Source organism: Emydura macquarii, unplaced genomic scaffold (assembly GCF_026122565.2).
Source record: "Emydura macquarii macquarii isolate MOO-44397 ecotype Brisbane River unplaced genomic scaffold, CSIRO-AGI_Emac_v2 contig_1253, whole genome shotgun sequence".
In the NCBI taxonomy this organism is placed as follows: domain Eukaryota; kingdom Metazoa; phylum Chordata; order Testudines; family Chelidae; genus Emydura; species Emydura macquarii.
This window is the reverse complement of record NW_027131390.1, coordinates 96,544,098-96,560,329: the sequence shown is the minus strand read 5'-3', so window position 1 is coordinate 96,560,329 and position 16,232 is coordinate 96,544,098. Positions and strand designations below refer to the sequence as shown.

The window sequence follows — 16,232 nt, the reverse complement described above, 5'->3', positions numbered from 1 at the left end:
AGTCGACTTCCTGATCGATTGAGCGGGTCTAAACTGACCGCTCAATCAATCCAGAAAGATCGACTTGGCAGCAGCGAATTTGCTGCCGTCAGTATAAACACAGCCAAAGTTACAGCAGAGTCAAACTGCCAGTTCAGAATGAAGCATTATGTATTTTTATGGGAAGAGCAAAGGATATTTGTTTAGACCTACCTACATACTTTAAATCTACTTTACAGAATTTCAGATAATTATACATAGTAATGTGGTACATTCTTGACTGATATTAATTTATTATAGCAGAACTCATCAGCACTGTTTTCATTTGGTATAAATTCCTATTTACACCGCAAATTCCTAAATAACAGGGATTATAATACTTTGACTCCAATTAATTAAAACATTTCATCTGCATTTGCTACTACAAATCTTAACTAATTAAATGTATTTTTAAAGTAAGTCATTTTGGGGGCAGCAGGGAGATGGTGAGCAGTTAAATTTTCTCAACTTCCATGTATCACAATTTCAGCACCACGCAATTCCTCTGATAACCCTCACCCAAGTGAGGAGAACAGCTTAATAAAACTTGCAAATGATCCTTAAAAAAAAAAAAAAGGTGAAAAACGGTGTATTTTGGTAGTTTTCAACTTACATTTCATTGACACTTAGTATTAAATGTTAATTGCTTTTTGCCTTAGCAGGGAAGGAAGCAGGGGAAATTGAGAGTGTCAGGTCAATTATCTGTGAAACAAGGTAACGTGTGAATTCCTGAAAACCGTTTTCACAGTAGCCTCATCCTTAGTGTGACCAGTGCCACAAGCATGTAATAATAGAATTATAGGAGTTCTACTAACATCATACTTTGAAAGTGGATCTCCATTGGGGCTTTAGACAATCAAGGGAAGATACTCAGAGCACATGCATGAGAAAGACCCAAAAAATCCAATACAATTTCAATTAAAGATTTTTGTTATCAAAGTGTCTACTACCCTTGCCTCAATATAAGGGGCCAAATCCTCAGCACAAATAGACAGGTGATGCTCGATTGACTATTGATTTCAATGGATCAATGCCTATCTACATCAGCTGAGCATCTGGCCCAATATCTTTGTTCCAAGTTGCAAATGGAATTGTGCATACTTTAGATATAGAAACACAAATCTGCAAAACTCTCACACAACTGCATCAGCCTTGGTACAAAACTTTAGCCAATCACAGATAACACGATAATGAAATAAATACTTCTGTAAACGTCATGCAAAAAAATGTATCCAGTGCATAACATCAAGATTTCTTGGAAGAGCTCTTTGAATAATCTATTGGGTTTAGGGATATGCATGCAACTTCTCCCAGTTTCTATCCACCCACTAACCGCTGCAACAAGTTCTTTTTAAATAAATAAATAAATAAATAAACCACCCACACACAGCACACAGGGTAATCAGCATTTTTACCAAAATGAAGGAGTTACCCCAATAAATAAGGCTGCTGTTTATACGAAATAAAGACATTTGTGTTACACTTGGCTTTAATTGCCAGTGAAATCCATAGCAACAACACGTTTTTATTTTTCTCCTATCCAAAACAATTAGCAGACCAACTGCTTCTACATTCACCTTCCTTTTATCCCCAATCTCACTTTAAACCACATCGACTGCTATATATTGACTGCTAACACTGCCTCATCTTGTGCTACTCATGCAACATATGTAATCCTTTGCAAGAGGATAATATAGAGGAAGTGCAGAAATGATTTTGCTGCTTAGCAGAAAAGATTAGGCTCTCATTTACTTCATGTTTTGAATTGTTTTGATTAAATTGATCTGAAATGCACTGCTCCTCATAAGAAACTAAGCTATAGCAAGGAGAATCTGCTGTAAAGTAGGGTTTACAGTTTGCTTGGAAAAGCTACTTTCATCACTGAAGGATCATTTCAAAACTAGTTTAACCTTGAAACATTCACCAGTTCCATTTATTATGCATTAAAATGAGCAGCCTACCTTGTAGACAGCAGTATTGCATAAGGGGAAAGCCAGCAGTTATTTCTGCAAAAGGTGGGACTACATCCTTAGATTACTTGATACACAATTTTAAAATTAGGCATAAAAATATGCTCTGGTTTTCACTAGGGCTAAGCAACCTGTTAGCCTGTTATCTCCCATATACTCCCTGTTAAAGCAGCATCTGTTATCTCCCATATACCTAAATATACTTTTATTTAAGAGCTTAAAAGATGGATTTAGAATCCTATGCCTTTAGGAAGACAGGTTTAAAATATTTGATCATCATCTTTATTCACTTATGGCAGGTGAAAACCAATGTTGGCAAATGCAATTTAATGCATACTGCAAGAACTACTCATACAAAGTGCTGGGTTCTAAGTTCACCGGACACCACTCAGTGAAAAAGCCTCTGCTTGAAGTATCTGTGTTCAAATTATCTGTGTTATCTGTGATCAAAAAATCTAATAAATGACAGGATGTCTAGTAAATTGACAGAAAATACCAGGGGGTAGGGAATGATAATGGCATTGTACACAGCAATGTTACAGACTTCACTCAAGAGAGAAATAAGTTGGGAGACTGGAGAGCACAGTTTCAGGGAAGAGTGAAGTTTTAAGCTTTGGTTTTTAAAATGGGCTTTCAAAAGATACATAGCTAATCGGAAGAAGAAGAAATAAATGTTATCCCTATTTTATGAGTACTCTGTGTGACGCTGGCTGGATTAGGGGGACCATTTATGATATTGTTTAACATCAATATTTCAAAATTACAATAATTCATAGGAGATAGAAAATTGTTACCTTTCTAACAGTACCTGACATGGCCTAAGTATGATGATATTGTTTATGTGCATGTGTCATATTTATATTGGAAGCTATGGATATGTTTGATGTATCTGTATTTCAACTTGTGCTGTGTTTCTGGGCAATACCCCAGACAGGATGGCTGCAGCACTAGCCTGTTTAATGGCCCATTAAGGAAACTCAGAGGTACAATGGGCTCAGGGGGAGAAGCCAGGGATACACCTGATGAGTCACCAGGACTTACTTACTCATGTGACCCTGCACTCCATCTTATTTCTGTAAATTTCCACAAGTAGCATGGCAAAGGCAAAGGGACATAAAAGGCAGCTGCACCCCATATCCCTTTTGTCTTCAGTCCTCACCTACCTCTGGATCAACTCATCTGCAACTGAAGCTGTGACACAAAGGACTGAGACCCATCCAGATACTGGATGTACACCAGAGGGACTATAAAAGCCTGCAAACTCCACAATTCTACTGAAAACATGATATATGAACTTTCAAATCACTTGTATGTATCTGATTGCTTTAATCATTTAACATTTCTCTTATAGTTTGTTATTTCCTTTTATAATAAGCCTTTAGTTTTAGTTACTAAAGGATTGGATGGCAGTGTGGTATTTTGGGTAAGATCCTTACTGGACGTAGTGGCTGATTGAGAGCCAGAGACTGAAATGCAGTAATGGGGCTACATATATTTTGTTTTAGCTTCTTGATAACCAGTGTGGGGAATCAGAAGCATTGTTTGTGGTTGGTTGGGAAATCTGACTTCAGTGTCACCCACCAGTGCCAGGAGAATCTGCTCTCCTTTTGCAGCCTGCCCTGACCTTGGCTTTTTCAGGAGGTCTACCGTAGACATGAATGGGTCACACCCTGGTCCCAACATCAGAACCAGCAGCATACACATATGCCAGGAAAACTGAAATAAATTTGGGATTACTCAGCTACTGTGCCATTAAGGTCTGGTTTCTAACTCCAAAGAGGCAGCACACCTAACTGTATAGCTCGGCTTCTTAGCTGTATGCTGTGGAGAGTCGTCTGAATTTGTCAAGATAGCGGACGCTGCAACCTGCACATCTGTAATTACAATCTGGCCCTTACCCGAAGTAGTTCCAAGCTACCACACAGGAACAATATGTTTCTTTGAGTTTCATTAAGATCAGAAAAAATAACTCTCTTCAGATGACTCAGCACCATCCACCCCTAAGTTTACAGAAACCAGAATTACATGTGTTTATATACACACACTCAGCTGTCTCTCTCTTGTACACACGAACATATGCTTGTTTCTTAAGGGTCCCTGATGGATGGGGTAAACAACTACAAATCTTCACCAGGGCTTTGTCATATTAAAATATTTCCCTTTAAAAATTCTTCAGGAAGGTATTGCAAACAGGCATACTGTGTATCATTTTTCTGCTACAATCATTCATTTCATCTTGGAAGTATGGCTGATTACACTGCAAATGAAATGTTGACTACTTCATTAGCCAGGAAGAGTCTCAGAGGGCGTCAAAAAATAGTTACTCAGGCCATAATTTTCATTCAAAGTAAAGAAATAAAAGCATTTACAGTTACATTTGTTACCAGTCTCTGTCAGCACATCAATGAGACTCTGCCTCAAGTCTTTTTTTCCCAGGGTTATTTTGTATTTTATGTGACACACACACCATTTTCATTTTAGCAAAGAAAAACCTTACAGAAAAAGCAAGAATTGCCTTTACTAACACAACTGTATAGTGTACTATCTGCACTTAGGTGCAAGGAAACAGAGGAAATTTTGACACGGTCATCTTAATCATAGGTTATTAACAGGAAATCAATCTTAGACCCTTAAGCCCCCAACACAGCACACAAGCAATGCGTAACTATAAGCACACACTTAAGTCCCATTGCAATCTATAGGATGTACTCACGTGTTTAAGTTTAGCCTATAGGACAGGTCTACACATTATATATATATATATATTGTGGCAGCCGTCATCCCCTCTGGTGGGTCCCACGCTTGTACTGTCTCTAGTGGGCCAGACGTGTCCAGTCACCCCGTCTTCCCTAAGGAGGGGGTAGGGACCCGGGCCCACCCGCTCCTCCGGGTCCCAGCCCAGGGGCCCTATATGTGCTGCTGGCACCGTGTTCCCAGCTGCACTGTCTTCCCCTGGGCTACTTTTCCCCCTCCTTCTGGCTCGAGCCGGATACCTCCGTTTGTCCACCGGCCTCTGCACTCCGTATATATATATATATATATACTATATACCTAGCTAATCTGCAGGGAACAGAGCCCTGAGCATTCTTGGGCTCACACACACACTGCCCTCTGCCCTCACTATCTCACAATATATATATATATATATATACACACACACACACACACACACATACATACACCGTATTTCCCCATGTATAAGATGCTCCCATGTATAAGACGCACCTTAATTTTGGGGCCCAAAATTTGAAAAAAAATGTATTACGGTACATCACCGGCAAAGCTTCGCAGGGGTGGGAGGAAGGGCCCATTCAGCGGCGGCAGCGGCGCGCGTACCACCCAGCCCTGGGGTAAGTACCACTGTATAAGACGCATCCAGTTTTTAGACCCCAAATTTTTTGAAAAAAGGTGCATCTTATACATGGGGAAATACGGTATATATATATATACATACACACACACACACACACACACACACACACACACACACACACCTTTCCCTATAGATTTAAGTATTGTTGTTTTTTTTATACTAGTCATAGATTCATATTAACTTCTTATAGCTGTAATGCAAGGTATCTTACAGGCCACATCCTGTATGAAAGCTAAGGCAGTTAGCATACATATGTTCGGGACCTTTGGCCCAGATAAGTAATGATGAGTTAAAGGATAAGACATATCTGGTTATAACCTTTACCCTAAACAAGTCAGGAGGTATCAACACAGGGGGTCTGCCTCAGTTTATGCCCCAAGTAAACTTCACAGGAACGCCACAAAACCCACAGAAAGGGCCAGAAATAACAAAGGTGAGATGAGCGAACCATCTGGAAAGGATATGGGCATGTCATTAATATGCAAGAAACTGCCAGCCTGTAGAATAAGTGTTCCCTAATAATTTGGGGGTGAAGAAGCTGAGTTTGGACCTCAAAGGAGGACCCATATTGTTCAGGGTATAAAAAGGGACAAGCCATGTTACTTGGACGTGATCACCAGCTACTGCTTCTTTAAGCTTCTTTTAGTTATTGTTTGTTAGAATCTTTTGTTCTTAGTTTATATTTAGTATTATTTGTAGTCTTAGTCTTATAGCTCTTAGCTCTCGAGCATTGCCAAGCTCTCCACCCCTCCAGTCAAGAGTTAAGAAACTGGACATCTTTCTCAACCAGGTCATCAGGGAAGGGTGAGAGTATATTAATCCAAAGCATACCATACAAATACATATATCACATCTTTAGAATAAGACTGTAATCCTATCCATTACCCATTTGATTATTCATTTTTTTTAATCAGTCATTTGTCTATCGTTTTATGTTATCTTAATAAAAGCTTATAAAATTATACAGATTCTGTTATCAGTGTGAGCATTCCTGTCATGCACTTCGGGGTCCCTGTAAAAACTCTTCTGGAGCCTGATTCTAGGACTAGAACCTCATTATCTTCTGATCCGATCAATTGACGACCCTATAACCCCATTCAAATTACTAAAAACCCAGAAATCAGGCAACATAAGTGCTTGGCTGATTCGAAGCCCGAGAGCTGCAATGTCAGTCTTTCAGACATTACAGAATTAAAAACTGAATGTTGACCTTAGGATTCATTATAATTTTTAATTTAAGTTTGCACTAAATTTAAATTGACAGTGTTCTACCAACAATGAAGTCTCATAAAGATTACTTATTTGAAAACTGGTTCATTTTATTTTATTTTTTTCTGAAGAGATTTATTTACTATTTTTTTTTCTTAATCAAATTAAGATTTTTTTGTTTGTATCATATATTCACTGTACAGTAGCATAAGATGTTAACCAAATTTAAAATTTGGAAAGTCAAAGAATATTCTTTTAGACAGTGACAGAAACATTTAAGCAGAAACATTTATACTTTTAAGGAAGAACATACCTGACATGCTAAAAGGAAAACAAAATTACAGGTTAGAAAATTGTCACCAATTGTGAAGAAAAGTTTTAACTTAGAAAACACAAAATGTCAATTTGAAAAGCAAATTGCTAGACCAGCTTGGTTTCTTAGTTACTTAATGTCTGGCTGAATCAGGGGGGCCCTTGAGGTGTATCCAGGAGCTCTGATTACTCCTTTCTATACCAGTCTCACGTTGGGGGTGTCACACTGGCTGGATTTGGGGGAGGGGGAGGGAATTTAGTATATTCTTTGACATCAGTATGTCAGAATCATAATAATTCATATGAGATCTGCCATGTCACGTACTGTTAGAAAGAATATAATGTGCTAAGTAAGATGATAATGTTTAAGCTCATGTGTTATATGTGTAATGGAAGTTATAGATATATTTGACATATCTGTATTTCAAATTGTGCTGTCTGAGACACCCTAAACAGAGTGGAGGCAGAACAACAGTCTGCTTAATGGCCCATTGAGACATCCACAGATGCAAAGGGCCCAGGGGGAAAAGCCAGAGGTATACCTGATGAGTCACCAGGACTTGCTCATGTGACTCTGAACTCCATTTTGGTTCCTGTAAAATTCCACGAACAGCATGGCAGGGGCCAGAGGGTATATAAGGCAGAGGCCTGGGAATCCATTTTGTTCTTCAGTCAGGATTCAGCTTCAACTACCAACCTACCTCTGGATCAGCTCATCTACAACTGAACTGAAGCTGTGAAACAAAGGACTGAGACCCATTCAATTACCGGCTGTATACTAGAGGGACTATACAAGCCTGCAAACTCCACAATTCTTCTAGAAACCTGATGCATATGGACTTTCAAATCATTTGTATTTATCTGATTGCTTTAATCCTTTAACATTTCTCTTCCTGTTTGTTCCTCTCTTTTTATAATAAACCTTTAGTTTTAGTTACTAAAGGACTGGCTGGCAGCGTGGTATTTTGGGTAAGATCCAAACTTATATTGATCTGGTACTGTGGCTGACCCTTTGGGGTCAGAGGGAACCTTTTTAGAAAAGAGCATAGAGTTTAAATAACTGGTCTTTCTACTGGACCTACTGGCTGATTGGGAGCCGGAGACTGAAATGCAGTAAAGGGGGCTGTGTGTATTTGTATACTGGCTTCTTAATAACCAGTGTGGGAAATCAGAAGCATTGTTTGTGGCTGGTTGGGAAGTCTGAATTCAGTGCCACCCACCAGTGCTGGGAGAATATGCTCTCCTTTTGCAGCCTGCCCTGACCTTGGCATTTTCAGGTGGCTACCCTAGGGACAGAAGGGTTACACTTAAATTCTGATTAACATCAAAGTGTACTAACAAAGGGAAATTCTGGTCTCATTGAACTCAATAACAAAACTCCCATTGACTTCTTTGGGGCCAGAATTTCACCCTATGTATATTAGGTGCATGTGGTAATATCTTTTATTGGACAACTTCTGTAAAGTCGAAAGCTTGTCTCTCTCACCAACAGAAATTGGTCCAATAAAAGATATCACCAAACCTACCTTGTCTTTCTATTATCCTGGAACCGACATGGCTACACCACCAATGCATAGTCTATGAGTACATAAGTCAAACAGGGAGGGTGGGGCAGGCCATACTGCAGAATCTTGTGGTACAGGCCCTGGGATTGAAAGTGAAGAAAGTTGACTTTTATTCTAAGTTCTGCCATAGGCTCCCTGTTTGACCTTAAATAAATAAGTCACTTAGGGCCAGATTTTCAGAGGTTCTTTGCACCTAGCAACTCCACTGAAAAAACAATAGGAAGGCTGAAAATCTGGTGCCAGTTGTGGGTACTCAGTACTTTTGAAATTAGGCTCTATCTCTCTGTTCGTCAGTTCCATATCTGTCAAATGAAGACAAAGCTTCCCTACCTCACAAAAACTGTTGTGATGCTGAATTCATAAATGTATGTGAGGTGCTCAGGTAATAAGGGTAAAGGCATACACATCTGCACGCAGCCATATAAGGAAGGTAATGTCCTTAGTGATTAACTGTAAAACATGAATTTATCAAATGCCTGTGATCTCTTCACCTACCCAATAACCCACCATCTCAGAAGGGTTTATTCCTACAAAGGCTGTTTTAAGCCATTTCACAGAGTTTTACTTAGTTTTAATTTCTGACCCAAAATCCTACACAATGGAACCTCATAGTCACTAAGGGTATAGCTACACTGCAAAAGAGATCCATGGAAGCAAGTCTCATTTCCCGAGTGACCTGAGACCCACCCCTGCCTGAGCGGGAATGTCTGTGCTGCTATTTTTAGCCCTGTAGCTCAAACCCCACAAGCCTGAGTCAGTTCACCCAGGTTCAGACTTGCTGCCATGGGGAGGATTTTTTTTTTTTTTTTTTTTTGGCAGCGTAGATGTATCCTAAGGCCCCAATTCTGCAAACATTTATTCTTCTTAGTCTGCCAACGCACAGCTTAAAGCATGCAAGCAGCCCCACTGAGTTCAACGGGACTATTCATGTGCCTAAAGTTAAATGCAGGTATAAACATTTGTAGAGTTGGGGCCCAAAGCACCTTACTTTACCAGCAAAGGCATATTAGATAGATCCAATAAGAGTCTTTAGAATTCACTAAAACATCCCTAATTTTTTTATCCCTGTAGCACAAGCTACGTATACAATACACACAGTGAAGTGTGTTATAATAGTTTTATCAGCACATGTTTGGGATGAGCTGTATAACTCATTCTTACCTTTGCCACATGTAAGTATTGCAATAACCCCACAAGTCATGCCTACTAACACCTTCAGACCTTATCACTCATTCCCTACATGTAGTAATTAAGTCAGTTGTCTAAATTTGGAGCTAATCACTAAAGACAAATACACCTGACAAAAATCATTCGAGGATTATTGGGAGAATTTTTGTTTGGTTAGGTTATTGTTTTATTATATCTTTAAAAATGACAGGCATGATGCAGAATTCACCAAAACCCAAGTAGCCTATTTATTTTTCAAACATGATTTTTTTTTAAACAAATGTTACTACTTCTTACATATCGATGCAAAAAACTGAATTGCTGAATACTATTAATGATATCAATACAAATGTCAAGGAAAATAATTACCATTTATTACAGTTGCTACTTTCCGAAAACTATATAATGTGGTAAGTTGTTCAACCCATCACAATTGTGCTACAGCACATTTTATTTGGTAGCAGAGATGACCTGCTTAATTATAGCCAGTTGCAATGTTACACTGAACTACTGTCATGCTCCTTGGCCATTCTTGTTCAGCATGAACAGACAATAATATAGGAAAAATAACAGAGAAGAGTGATATCTTGAAAGTTGTATTATCATTATACCTAGAAAAACAAATCGAAGTAAAAAATTTGCTAGTGGACATTTTTACCAGTGGTGATGTGGTTAAAAAAAATGCGTGAGCTCCTAAACTAAACTCCATATTCCCGAAATGAGATGTGGGCAAACTCCATTCACCTGTGTTTACCCATTGCTACTCCACTGATTTCAACTGTGTTTTTCACTGTAATAATTTCAACTCCACAACTTTTATACTAAATGAAACTTTACAAGTGTATTTTTACAGCAAATGTTTTTCATGTATTATTTGCATGCAATGTTTTAATAGCGTTATGGAGAATTATTGTGGCACACAAAACTGTTATAAATTAGGTTTATTTTGAGACAAGCTGGAAAAAAAATACAAGAAGTTGCCCCTTCTGTGACTTACTGTCATGAGAGCTTATTCCTTTGTTGCAATGCAAAGCCATTTCAAGTGGAGAGAGGGAGAGAAGATTGCTTTTAAATTGCAACATAATTGCAAAAAAACCCTCCCAAAACATATATTTGAATAATGTTTTCCAGATGCATTCAGATTGATGAAGTAGACTGGTTAATTGTTCTCCATATGGGTACATGCATTTGAAGAAAATAAAAAGAAAGAAATATGGCATTGTGCCTTTTGAAAGCACGTTGGGATTCACAAGGGAAGCATTTGGCTCCTTTTAACAGCAACTGACTGCGGCGGGGTTTGGTCCACCATCACCACCAATTCAGATGATTCATAAACAAGATTAATCTACAATCATCACTCTTTCATACTGAGACACAAAACCCACCACCACCAGTCGCCCCATGGTTTTTTTTCCTGTGAGAGAGTGTGAATAGGTAACATAAGACCTAACATTCCTACTTTATTTCAATTAAGCTTCTGTTAGAACCATTATGAATCCTTTTTTTCCTCTTTATCTCTTAATTATATTGTTTCCCCTCCACATTCACAGGATATCTTACACAGTTTTACAATTTGTAAAACGTGTGAGTGATACATTGCAAATGTGGTGTTTTGAAGAAAAAAGCCAAAAAAACACCTTGGAAAATATGAAAATATGACAACTGGAAACCATCAGATAAAAAGTTTTATGGAGTAAAAACAATATTTGTAAGAGATTTGTTTCTGAGTATATAAAAAACATGCTTTTACCTGGTTGAAATGGTGCAGGTCTTATTACAGAAATCCATTAGCTGGATTATTTCCAAACTCTACATCTTCTGTGTATACATTTTTGCCTCCACTAAAGACACATGACTGAGGATTATCAGGCCATCAGCCTTTACAATACAGTATACCAAGTAAACCAATAGTTCTATATCAAACTAAGCAGAGCCAGGCCAGATCAGTTCTTGTTTGGCAGACTTCTGAGGAATACATAGGTGCTGCTGTTTCAGCACATGGCAGTCTTTCCTCTGATTCAATGCCCCAATGCATTGCTAGGTAATACTGTGCTATTACAGAAGCGGTCTTTGAGATCATGAGATGTAAGATGTAATAATTACAAGTGTTGTGGCTTTTAAAATTATTATTTTAGTACTACACACAGAAGCATTAACCCTGTCTTCTAGCACAAATTCCAACTCAATTTACATTCTTCCCAAGTTCGCCCACAATTTCAGTTGGATGGGATATTCTTTTTCACTTTTGGCTCTAAATGATTGCCTTGTGTTGCTGTTTGCTGTACACTGCTCAACAACCACTGTGTTTCACCATAGAGGCTGCTATACTTCCATGGTAGGTAAAGCTATCCTTACAAGAAGTTTGCAAGAGAAAAGGGAAGATAAATGCAAGATGTTATTAAACACAGATTTTCCCTAAAGCACATTAACAAGTAATGATTTACAAACCAATATGTAACAATGATATATCCCACTGAAATTAAGGCATTGCTTTTTCCATTGTAGTGCTCTCCAAGCAATGGATCAGTTTTCTTATTCATTTCATGACTGTCTTTCTGGGGTGTTTGCTTAATTAAAACCACATCAGACATTCTCTGTCAAAACTGAAATCACATGACTAGCACAGTTGTGAGAGAAGCTTTTGTATATAAACTCAAAGCTATTGTTACACTGGAAAACAATACATTGTGTAAGTGCAAATTATTTAGAGTTAAACACAGTTTCTTATTAAAGCAAACATGTTGTTTACCTATAACCCAATTGCTTGTTTAACAAATTGGCATTTCTCAATGGCTTATACATGTTATGTTATAGTGCCAAAGAACACAGAACATATCTATTAAAAACAAAAACAAAAAAAAGAAAGAAAACAGTTAAATGTTCCTAAGACTGCGCTTTTTGATGGGTTGAAGCTGTCTCCACTAGAGATTTGATGTGAAAGGAATTCTCAAGCAACAGAGCCATATAGCTACAAATCAAATACTACTAGATATCATGGTACCCATGAAAGCTGGCCAGGGACATATTGTGGAGAATCTGAATATTATTCTTAAATATTAATTCAACAAGATGACAGAGCCAAGAAACTCAGTCTTTCAGAGAGTTCATTAATGGTTTCTGCCTTTTCCTCTATGGCTTAATTTAGCTGTTTATTCACTGAGTCAGTGCTCCAGAACAAAAAGGATTTTCAAGAGTATAATACCTAGAGATTTGCCAGGGATAAGAAAAGAGGCAAAATCACCTTCATCTCTGAAATCTTTCTGTACACAGTGTCCTGTTTAATATATTTGCTACATCAGTGACTTTAAGCCCAGGAATATCTGAAGTCTGTGGCTATTTACAATGAATTCTATTTTTTTCCAGTTTACAATCAAGTCTCGCTCGGTTGCATCGGTTTTACTCAGATCTACTGTATGATTTAATTTTTCCACTGTTTTTTATTCAGAAGCTAGCAGAAACTTTCATGATGCACTGGGTCATCTTTACAATCAAGAACCAGCTGCTTAGAATTTTGTTTTTATAAAACTTTATTAAATTTGGACATTAAAGTCCATAGGGAGTACAAGAGATTCTATGTATACATGTGGCTCTTACTTTATCCTTCAGTTTTCTGATTGCCCCACAATATTTGCATAAAAATAAAAAGCCAAACCTTGCTGTCCTGTCTCAGGCAAGACTCCCAATGAACTTTTACCTGAATAAGAATGTCAAAATTCTGGCTGAAATCCTATTTGTTTGGGATTTTTATTTATTTTATAATTTTTTCAGTGTATAACTGTAAAGAAGACTTCCATAGGCACAATACTTAACAGACCTACTAACCCAGCCTCCAACACAGTCCATATCACAGATGGGGGAAAAGGAGGCAGAAGGTTTATATGACTTAACTAAGGCTACAAAAATAGTCAGAGGTTCATCGGAATATTGACTGCTATAATAATTGAAGCACAATGCAGAAAGTAAAGCAAGATAGTAATCAGAACAAGTCATCAAAAGTCTGGGTACCACTTCATACATTCCCCCTGAAAAAGGTAAAAATCTAAAAGAAATAAAATAGTTGTAGGTATTGAAAAGTAATACTTTTGCTATATGCATATATTAACTTAGAAAGTTACTTAATCAGCTTCAAGCCTAAGAAATGCGTGAGAAAGAAAAGAAGGGGGGGCTAATAGATAAAGAAGAAGTTGAAGGCCGAACAGACATCAAGGGCCTGGATACAGATAAAGGGCAAACCACAAGATGTAGAAATCAACGTCTACCCCCCTTCCTGCTTTTGCTAAGGCTATGTGCCAACCTAGGTTAATTAACGGGCCCAGTAGTCGGGAGTTGTCTTCCTTGAAAGGAAAAACCCTTGACGAAACAATCCCGTTAATTAAAGGTCAAAAAGGCACCTTAAAAGACGCATGCGTAATGAGGTGTTAGAATATTATCGCACACCCTGCATAGAAAATTGGTTCATTAGCATGAACATGGAATGACGTTTGACAATGTATGTAGTAGGCGGTTGCGAAAGGTGTAAACCTTTTAGTACCCAGCCAATGGGGAACGAAGGGAGGGATTCTTTCGGCCGGGATAGGAAATATATACTGCTGAATAATAAAGGAGGGGCGCGCTCCTTTCAGAACAGATTTTTGTTCTGGAGTTGTGCCCAGCTTTGCAAACCTGTTCAAGAAATAAAACTAGTTTTTTTTTACTCTTTACCTGTATCCGATGTTCTTTATCAGTCCTAAGTAGACAAATTGAAAAGGTATTTCTTACACCCCTTATCCTCATATGTTATTACTGAATATTATCTATGTAAAGCTTCAATCGTTTCATAAAGCTTTTTTTTTTTAAATTAGACCTCTACTGTGGTTCCCTTCCCTAGAAAAGCTGTGAGAGTCCCACATTGCTGAATAAATCATACTGTTTCTATGTGATGGTGAACAGCTGTCCTGATTTTATAGGAACAGTCCTGATATTAGGGGCTTTGTCTTATATGGGTGCCTATTCCCCTGCTGATTTTTCAAACTTGCTATCTGGTCACTTTATTCTATGTTCAAGAGAAGCAACAAGGGCCTAGTTAAGTACACAGGAGAAAATTCTGGATTGGAAGTTTATGTGAATATATACATAATGCTACAAGAATATTTTAAGTGTTAAAGGCACTAATCCTGCCAAGTATGTAAGCATTTGCTTATATTTAAGCAAGCAAGTAGTTCTATTGAAATCAGTGGGACTTCTTGCACTTAAATAAGGGCTTAAGGCCCAGATTTTAAAGCATTTAGGCATTGCCATGCTCAGCACTGCAATGTCTAATGGATTTAAGAACCTACATATCTTTTTCAAAGGGATTTAGGCATTTGAGCCAAAATCACATTGACAATCAATAGGAGTTAGTCTTTGAAATGCCTAAACCCCTTTAGAAAATGATATTTAGACTTCTAAATCATTGGAAGACGGAGGACAGCAATGCCTAAATGCCTTTAAAAATCTCAGCTTAAGTACTTTACTGGACCAGAGACAAACTGAGGGAAAAACCATGCTTTAAGGTCCTCAATTGAATGGACCTACCAGGTCTGTGAAATCTTTGTTGGACCAGTATAAATACAATGGTTGCCATAAAAAGTAAGCATTTTCCAGCAGTCACAACTGAGGAGTATTAGAGATTGTCAGTTTCCCCCTATGCTTAGAACAGTGTTTCTCAACCTGGGGGTTTAGAGGGGTTGCAAGTGCAGAGCTGGTATTGGGGGTGGCAAGAAAGGCAATTGCCTGGAGCCACAGGGGCGCCATGAAACTAAGTTACATGCCTCAGCCCCGTGGGGGTGGGACTCAGGCTTCAGGGGTACAGTAGTTTGGAAAGGTTAAGAACCACTGGCTTAGAAGGTATCTGTGCTGACTCTTTTAACAGTTTGGACTCGATTTTCAGGCCTACTGAGCTTAAGTACTTTTTGGACCAGTAACCAGAAAGGAAACATTTAGCTCTCCTCTGACACAGAGTCAAAGAGGTAAGGATACCACTAGGGAAGAGAGCAGATACGAGGTTAATGCAGAAAGCTACTTCATTTAATTAAAATACATCACTGAATCCACATAAAGCCTCCCTGGCAGGAAAGAACTCAGCTACAACATGGTTTCTTCCTTAGCTCTATTCTTACCTTAAGGGAGTATCTCTGTGCCCGCGCTGAGTTTTCTCTAGAAGCAGGGGAACCCAGCCCCACCGCTAATGGACTCCACTGTAGGTAAAGGGAGGGGGAAGATAGGAGCGCTGCTATTTATACCCTCACACAGCACCACCTGCTGCTACACATGCAGTACTGCAGCTTAACAGGGAGGAGTGTGGTCATAGCCAGGTGTTTGTTTTAATTTCAGTCTGTTCTGGTTTGCCTGGGTGCTGGTTCCCTACTCATTTGCTTGTAGTCAGAGGATACTAAAGTGGAAGATTGTTACAATGTTTTAAAAAGGTGCATTTAAAGGGGGATGGGTAAACTGACTAGCTGAAGCAAAAGGGAAATGAAGAAATGGAAAGTTACTCTACAGGTGCTTTAGGCTTTGTTGTGAATAGTTCTCTGTTTAGGCTGGATTTCTAGTGAAAGTGCTTTTATGTTTAAAAGTGGGCTTTAAGAAGTGATGACTATA

General features: G+C 38.4%; 1 long non-coding RNA gene across 2 annotated transcripts in view; it reads right to left on the bottom strand.

Annotated features, from left to right (window-relative positions):
• Positions 1-15,834, bottom strand: part of LOC137154228 (uncharacterized) — a 266,528-nt gene extending 250,694 nt beyond the window's left edge. The window contains exon 1 of one of the 2 annotated variants that reach the window (XR_010920169.1): positions 15,752-15,834. This is a non-coding gene — a long non-coding RNA (uncharacterized lncRNA). The remainder of the gene's footprint in view (positions 1-15,751) is intronic. The other variant, XR_010920168.1, reaches the window with a different exon arrangement.
• Positions 15,835-16,232: the final 398 nt, after the last annotated feature.